Below are 8623 nucleotides of genomic sequence, written 5' to 3'. Positions count from 1 at the left end.
AAGAAATTTGATGAACGGAATATTCATAAGTTTAGTTGATTATAAAGAAAACTGTCGAACAGTCACTTTAGAAATCTAAAAAATTCCCAATTATTTCATGTTTCATTCTCATAGAAAGCTGTGTCACTTCGTAAAGGTGAAGACAACAGGTAAAATATTATTTGTTCAAATAATGTCGTTTGTTAGCCTCTCCGTCAATTAGATTCCTAATCTTGTGAGAGTCTCAACTTCAAAAAGAAAATAATGAGTTGAGGTTCAGAAATAAGTTAAATTGTTCTTTCTTGTGAATAGTTTTATTGAAATTAGTACAAATTATGAAACAACAACAAAAATTAATTGGCGCTACGGGGCGACTTGATTGATTCCAGTGGTGCATTTGCTTTTTCAGCTGCAGAAAAGCCCGGAAAAACCTGCAGCACCACATCATCTGAAGATTTCGATCTGCCAACGTCCTCACTTTCATAGAATAAAATATAGGGTGTCTCCAGAAGCTCCAATATGTTCAAGATATTGCTAGAATCTTTAGTGACATGATTATCGTTAAACCTAAACCAGTCCGTTCGTCTTCGACCAATGCCTACTAATGACCAGATTTAACGCCAGAACCACAGCCTAAACAATGATTGCATGAAGATTATAATAGTGTTCTCCTGTGTATTTCATCAGTTCGGATTTCCATTGTCTAATATAATATAAATTGATTTGATAACCCTGAAAAAAATAAAAAATTAACCGAAATTATCACAGTTATCACCCGAAGATGATTGTGGATACTAACAATCGAAACGTCGTGACATGACTGATTTGAAATCTTTCAATTTTAATTTTTTCATTTTTTGTTAACAATATTTTTAATTTTTTTTCAATTTTTCAAGAATTCGGAACAATCTTCTTGTCGTCCTAACGAGTATCTAGTGGACTTTAAAGACTCCAGGAAATCGGTTAGAGGAAAACATGATACATTATTACGAAACTGCAGTTGCATGAACAGGTGTTTGAGTTTGATGAATAAGTAGGAAACATTCTCGTTCTCGTTCATCATTAAAACTTCGTTCTTGAAATTCTTCGTCGTGAACAAAACTTGTAAAATGCTTTTCATGTAGCAAGTGTTTCCTAAATTATCTTATCCAATTTTTTCAGGATAACTGAAAGAACATGTTCCACAGAACCTGCATCAGAATCATTTCTCAAGCTGCAATCGATCCTTCCACGTGATGAAGGGTGTCGTAGAGGGATCAATTTGATTCTTGCTCCATGAAGCTCTTCCACTAAAAGGAAACCAAAACCACCAGGACTGTAGCTCATATTTGGGGGGCAAGAATGACCTTTATCCATTGACCGCACTGAAAAAAGAAGAAGGTGGATCAATCACTTGATAATTAATATTGATAGGAGACTGATGAATATACACATATCTCGACTAGTTTTCAAGATATTTTTGTTCCGTACTGGAATAAGGGCAATGCATGATCTCATCAAAATTATATTGCGGAGAAATAGTTCCAAGTACCGAAATAGCATTACCACGTTGGATAGCAATACTAATTTTTTTATCAAAAAATAGGAAGAACGGTAATCTTTCGTTGCTTGGCCTAATCTCCTTCCAAATTCATGAGAACTAGGCAGAAAAAATCAGCCGTGTGAAACATTCATTTTCCGATTGTTTGTACACTCTGTTTAAAAAATCTAAATGAAATATTTTTTTATTTAACGGAAATAACGTAATCAAAAACACACTTTGATATGAGATTTCCGCTTGAAAGTTTACAATGTGCAAAGTGGGGGTTATATGTTGCATAGCCCTGCTTGAACCATATTATTAGGTCTATTGCTAATGAAAGGGCTGAGTTGCTATTTAATTTTGTTTAGTTCTTCAGTCGCCATTTTTCATTAGTTCATCCCAACAGTAATTTATTGGAGGAGAGATTATTCTGTGTTTAGAGCTCCTAACAACATTTTTATGATCATGATGAAGACATGTTAACTCCTCCCGTAATAAAAAATTTTGTGAAAGATAGACAATATAATTTGTTGTCTACAAAATCCAGAAAACTGTATGAATTATGTTACAGAAAATTCAAGGATTACCACAATAACAAAAATGTCAAACCATTTACCTACAAGAAACGTTTCACTGGCATACTTTGCTAGTAGGTTCACATGGGAGGCAAGGGGTAAGGTGTTTTTTCATCTGTACCTGGAGCATGTCATATACACCTTTCCGGAACATTAATCATTATATAACGTATTATCAAGCCAGTGGAGTAATGTTGGAGATTTGTTACTACATGGTAGGAAATTATCATGAAAAATGAGAATTGGAACTTCCTAAATTTTTATACTACTTTCATTTGTAACTACCCTTGCTGCTGTTTCATTCTACAATGATATTTTCAGATGAATACAATAAAAATCACAATAAACTGCAGTAACGTTAGTTTCAAATGAAAGTATAAAAACATAAAAAGTTTCAATTGTTATTTTTCATCCACAACAATCATTTACATTATAGAATTTCATCATCTTACATTTATATTTTGTTCTGTGTTAAGTTCCGTGTTTTGATTTAACCATCAATGTTAGAGTGAAAACTATAATAAAATTCTGATTGTTTAATTTTTTTTCAGTTATATGAATAATAATATTTTGGTCGGGTGCTTATACAGAGAATGAATGAAAAGTAAATTTTCAATGAAATCCATTAAAAAACAATGTCACTTCTATGATCGATGAATGTCACTGAAATTAACGTTTAATGCCAATAGGAGAAAAAAGTATTTATCAGATACGTTGTTGTTTCAATAGTTGAGTTTCATTTTATCAACAAGTTGGCGTAGTGAATTACGCAACTTTGTTACAAAAACAAATTTGTCGTAACATTTATTGGAGTTTTGTGGACCCTTTATGTTGCACTTCCACTTCATTCCAAATTGTACGTAGGTATCAACTTATTTTATCCCATTTTTCTTCGTTGTTAAACACCATTACCAAAACGAGTTAGTTCCGCCTGAAAACTTGGTCATTTTATGATTGAATGCAAGGTGGAAAAACAAGTTTTCATTATCAGCGTTCGCATCAAAACACAAGGTGATGTACAAAAAATAGTAGTTGCAACGGAAGTGAGAAAAAACATCTTTAGAATAAATAAAGATCACATTTTTTAAGAGATGTTTTTTCAAGAGAATGTTATAAACGGTTGAACTGTCCTGTGAAAAATAGACGAACAAGGTCTTATTATATATTATTATTTTATCAATATTCCGATAGCAATCATTTCTCCATCTGGAATGAGTGGGAACGATATTTCCACTCTCATTTTTCCCACTCCTTCGAAAAACTAAATTATTTCTTGGTATTGATTTTGCTGTATTATAATGTGAGTAAGTTGTATCTATCTAATAAATACTAATTATTCCTGAGAGATATGAAATATTCCCTATTTTGGTTATTTTAATCAATTTGTAATAATTGCAGTGGGTGTGAACGTAGGTATCCACAGATCCCATTACTAATTATAGTGATGACTAGCAAACCACTCTCATTTTGTTATTAAGTGACAAACTTTTGGAAAATATCAATATCTTCGCAGGTACTTCACTTTCCAAGTCCATATTTTTCTGCCTGCTTTTAGTTAGAAACTGCACATGTTTTCTGAAAAAAATGCAAAAACACGGAGATTTGTAATCTAAGGGGAACATCTTTCTATCATAATCCCAACTGTCACACCTCTCCCCCCACCCCTTGGTCACTCACCAAACAATTTGAATAGTAAAAGTAGTAAGTGTGACACAACATGGAAAAGGTAATTTCATAAGGAATTTGGCCATGTCAATGTTCACTACCTTATACTTTCGATTTTGGCTCACACTTGCGGGAAAAAAACTGTTCCGTATTCCAAATTATGATACTTCATTTGCAAGCTAATTTGACATAAATTCGGTGACAATGCATTAAGGAATGTTTCTGAGAGAAAAAACAAAATGGCGGCTTTACAATGACAGAAAAGATTTGCAAATATGGTCCGATTTGATTCAAAATTGATAAGTGATGGTTTTCAGGGTCGGAAATTATGATTTGTTTGTCAACGTAAATAAACAATATGGTGGCTCCAAGATGGCGGACGAAATTTGTAATCATGATCCGATTCGAATCAAAATTAGTATCTTGGAATTTTCAGGGTATGAAACTATGATTGTTTTATCGATGCAAAAAACAAGATGGCGGACGATATTTGTAATTGTGGTTCGATCCCATTAAAAATTAGCATATGGGGGTTTTATAAGTTTCCAGTATGACTAAAAAGAATTGGGCTGGAATATTTGGCGAACGTATTATTAGTCAATTTTTCCTACCAGGTAATCTGACTGGGGACATATCTTTAGAATTACTCAAAGATACCGTTGATCCAACGTTAACAAACATAATAGAAAACTATAACCGATACTTTGAGGATCACCTAATATTCCAATAGGACGGAGCTCGTCGACATTTTGCTATCAGTCAGTACCTGAATGAAAGATTTTCTAGATACTGGATTGGCAGAAGAGGATGCGTAGTATGGCCCCTCCCGATTTATCCCTCTTAGCTTACTTCTTGAGACGTATAATAATCGAATGTCGTCGAATAACCCCAGATATGATTCAAAACGTCAGACAAAGTTTTGAGACGAACTTATACTTATGTAAGGCTGTGAATGAAGGGGCTCTTCGAGCATCTACTGTGAATTAATGTAGTTTGGATTGATCTTAGTTATATTCATGCACAATTTTTCAATTTTCAATTTTTAAGAATGTTAATTTTTTTCAATTTTTTTTCTTTTCTTGTGAATTCTCCACATTACCTTTCAAATACAAAATGAAAAGTTAGGTAGCGAATACTCACATGTCTGAATTCTTGATGAAATTACCTTTTGAATGTATGAGTGTTCAAGTGTTGGGGAGAAAGGTATGACAGGTGAAGAAAGGGGAATTGAAATTTTCTATGTTTTTCAGCACTTACTTGTAACTAACGTTACTGTTTCGTCCTATAAGTTTCGTCCTATAAGGACAATTTCATACTTATACATTAAACAAACAATGATTGATTACATTAGCCCTTATATAACACCACTGTAGGTAGTAATAGAGGTACTTAGCTTGATTGCGTTTACTAGTGACCATGTGTATATGCTAATTTGAAAACCGAAGAGTAAACTAAATCGATTTGATCATTCAACAGGTTGTACCTGCAATGTTTATGCTCGTGAATATCTTGGGATTCCAAATAATTGAGTTTGCAACCCTTCCTTGCATAGTGCAAAATTTCTGTATCCTTTAGATTCAGGAACTTGTGGTTGCATGCTAAGAAATGCTTTGATGCACCTAGTCTGAAGGACCTTTCATGTTCACATATCGTTTTTGGGAATTTCGACCACATTGTCCCACAAATCGGACCACAATTGCTAATCTTGTCCACCATTGTGGAGCCGTCATTTTTTTTCCCTTAGAAAAATTCTATAATGCATTGCAAATTAGCTTGCAAGTTTGAAATACGAAACACTTTTTTCCCGCAAGAGGGCGCCAAAATAGAAAGTTAGGTTGCCAAAATTGGGAGATGTATGACAGTTGAGGTTATGATAGAAAGATGACCCTCTTGGATTACAAATCGACGTGTTTTTGCATTTTTTTCAGAAAACATGTGTTTTGAAGATATTCGATCTGTTTCGTTTTTGGTGCCTCGCCCTGTATATTCTAAAACAAACATCCAATGATTAAGTTCAACGTTTGAGAACATTCTTTGAAGAAGATAAATTCTCAAGACTTAATTGCGAATGGAAATAATGCAAACACAATTGTGAATTCATGAATTTGCCTATCTGTGATTTACCTCGAAAATCGAGTTATCTATCTGGTCAATGGTGATTGTTTTGACACTTTTTCCACAAGTCAAGTAGGTCCTATTAAATTATATATTTCATCAATACGTCAACAGTATAAGCTATATAATAAAAAAACCTGGGTGTTGCAGTTGTTTGCGCGATCATCTTTATAATTTTACATGACATCACGATTTTTCCTAGGAGTCATGCTACCCTGGCATTAAGCCAAACGTGAAGGAAATCCCAATTAATGACATCCTATAAATAAGAAGTTGATTTATTATATTAGTAGTTTCACGTACAATGAAAAAATAAATATTCTAGGTATCCTAATTGCTATCCACTTTATAATAATTGCGCTCACGGCAGTTTCTGTAAATGACGTGAAGCGTGAAGGTTGATGTTATCTTGAATATCAAGATTTAATATGTGGGTCTGTTTTTCGCGTCATCGGAAAATGTTATTCGGATTGTGGGATCAATATCAGGTATAATACAGGACGTTGATAAAGACTTTGTTTTTTTTTTAAATTTGATGTCTTTCATGTTGGCAAACCCATATGGGTTACCTACTTTTCTCGAACTTATTTTTTTCAAATATCCAAGAGACTTTCTTCAAGGCGAAAAGTTGATATAATACAGGTTGATGATAATAATATAGACCATCATCTGAATAATACAGGTTAATGATGATAATATGGACCCGTATGAGTTACTTTTGTCAAACTTGTTTTTTTCAAATATCCAAGAGACTTTTTACAAGGCAGGAAGTTTATATAATACAGGTTGATGATAACAATATAGAACATCATCTGATATACTGCACACTATGTACTGATAATACAGGGTTTTTCATGATGAGCGTTAATTAACCGTTTCTGACAAACTATTCAACGGATCAATCTGAAAATTTCACAGTATGCATAAATCAATATGACGCCTAAAATATTTCAGACGAGGCGGCGTTGTCGCTTCTACTATAAAGTAGCGGCTTCTTTGATTTTTCAAATGGAACACCCCGTATATAATATCATATTATGATTCATTATCACTTTGTCAACAAATTCATGTACTATTTTCCTATACCTATCTATTACCGTTTAGAAGATATAAATTAATTTCGATATTTTTTTACCAAACATGAACTTTTATAAATGCTGATAATCTTGAACTCTCTTGCACTAAAACGATCAAATTTGAAATGGAGTGGGGTGATACTATGAGAATCTTCACTCCGAGTCATATTTTCATTTGCCTTATACAGGGTCTTCAAAAAATGATCTCATGAAGAAATGAGTGGAACTCAATTTTTTCAAATGGAACACCCTGTATATTTCAACATTTTTGAGCTCTACATCCAATTTTAGATTAATTTTTTTCAGATAATACTATTAGTAGAGGCACTAAGAGAGTACGGGGCAAATGGCAACACCGCCTTATGGGAAATACCATGTAAATTTAGGGTAAAAAGCCAAGCTCCGTTTTACAAATTTTTGTCCCAACATGGGAATCTCCATAAGACAGTGTTGCCAGATTTCCCCAGATCCACAAAATTTCATACACCATTCAGATGTCGCACGATCCACTGTATTGAAAATAAAAATAAAATAAGTCTGCGCGCTCGACCCAATACAATCTGGCATTAAAGATGAAATTCAGTCATCGCCACCCTCGTGTGGGTTGAATAATTTCCCAAACTACCTGTTCCATATTAAAGAGTAGGCTCTGTGTGTGGGTGAACGGCCAAAAGCCGTGATGTTGTAATCTATTTAAGACAGGTGTTGAAGTATTGTGGAGTGAGAAGATTAAATAACGTGCATTTGATGAACAATATTGTGAAATCTCGTGAAGTATTAACTTGAAAATTATCAACTTGAGTTGTGTCAAGGTAAGGTTAGGACGAATTGTAATTTAGTATGAACTGAAGAGAGTAAATAACGTGCATGTGTAGATATTGTCGAATCTCGTGAAGTATTAATCTTAAAATCATCAACTTGAGCTGTGCAAAGGTAAGGTTGAGGCGGATTGAAATTTAAGACAGGTGTTGAAGTAGGGTGAACTGAAGATTCAACATAAATCAAACCAATAAAGCACAAGTGATAAGAAATAAGAGTTCAGAGAGTGAATTCTTGTTGTTTGTAACTATCCAATAGAATTTAAGATCTGAATCTATTGCAATGCTGTAATCATTGTGACGAATAAAATAACAGTTATTATTTAGGTATATTTTATGTGGGAAAAACACTGAAAACATTGGAATTGAATTACAGAATACATATTCGGAAGAGAAATATTTTAGGATTGAGAAAATATTGGGGTTTGGTTAGAATTTAAAAATTGTCGGAAGAGACAACTGCTTTAATGAACCGATTTTCTATAGTTTGTACCTATATTTTTTGGTAACGTTTAACAAAAAACTTGTCGATTTTGATATTGCACGTAACTTTTGCATTCCGTTACGACCTTCACAGCATATGATATCGGCGTAACTATATCTGAAAAGTAGAATATGCCATCACTTTGATCGAAAATAAATTCATTCACTTCTCATTAACATATTTAGCCATCAAGTTTGATTTGACTTTGAAATGAATGCAAGGTTATTATCTGTCGACGTCATGCTAGACGGATGTGTGTGAGGTATCCATAACAGATGCGTAGACTCAACACATAACATTTTACAGGAGAACGGACTGACATTTTTCACACATATGCATGTCTAACATGAACTACCACATATTCATTAATGATTAAAAATGCTACATTA

The 8623-nt window shown here is 33.5% G+C and overlaps 1 long non-coding RNA gene across 1 annotated transcript in view; it reads right to left on the bottom strand.

Annotated features, from left to right (window-relative positions):
* Nucleotides 1–277: 277 nt before the first annotated feature.
* The window catches only part of LOC141486782 (uncharacterized), a 61582-nt gene continuing 53236 nt past the window's right edge, over nucleotides 278–8623 (bottom strand). The window contains exon 4 of the long non-coding RNA XR_012468042.1: nucleotides 278–1343. This is a non-coding gene — a long non-coding RNA (uncharacterized lncRNA). The remainder of the gene's footprint in view (nucleotides 1344–8623) is intronic.

This window comes from Leptinotarsa decemlineata, unplaced genomic scaffold, assembly GCF_025532065.1.
Source record: "Leptinotarsa decemlineata unplaced genomic scaffold, Ldec_3_MD MMD2_tig00026369_RagTag_RagTag, whole genome shotgun sequence".
Lineage (NCBI taxonomy): Eukaryota > Metazoa > Arthropoda > Insecta > Coleoptera > Chrysomelidae > Leptinotarsa > Leptinotarsa decemlineata.
This window is presented reverse-complemented; position numbering and strand designations above follow the sequence as displayed.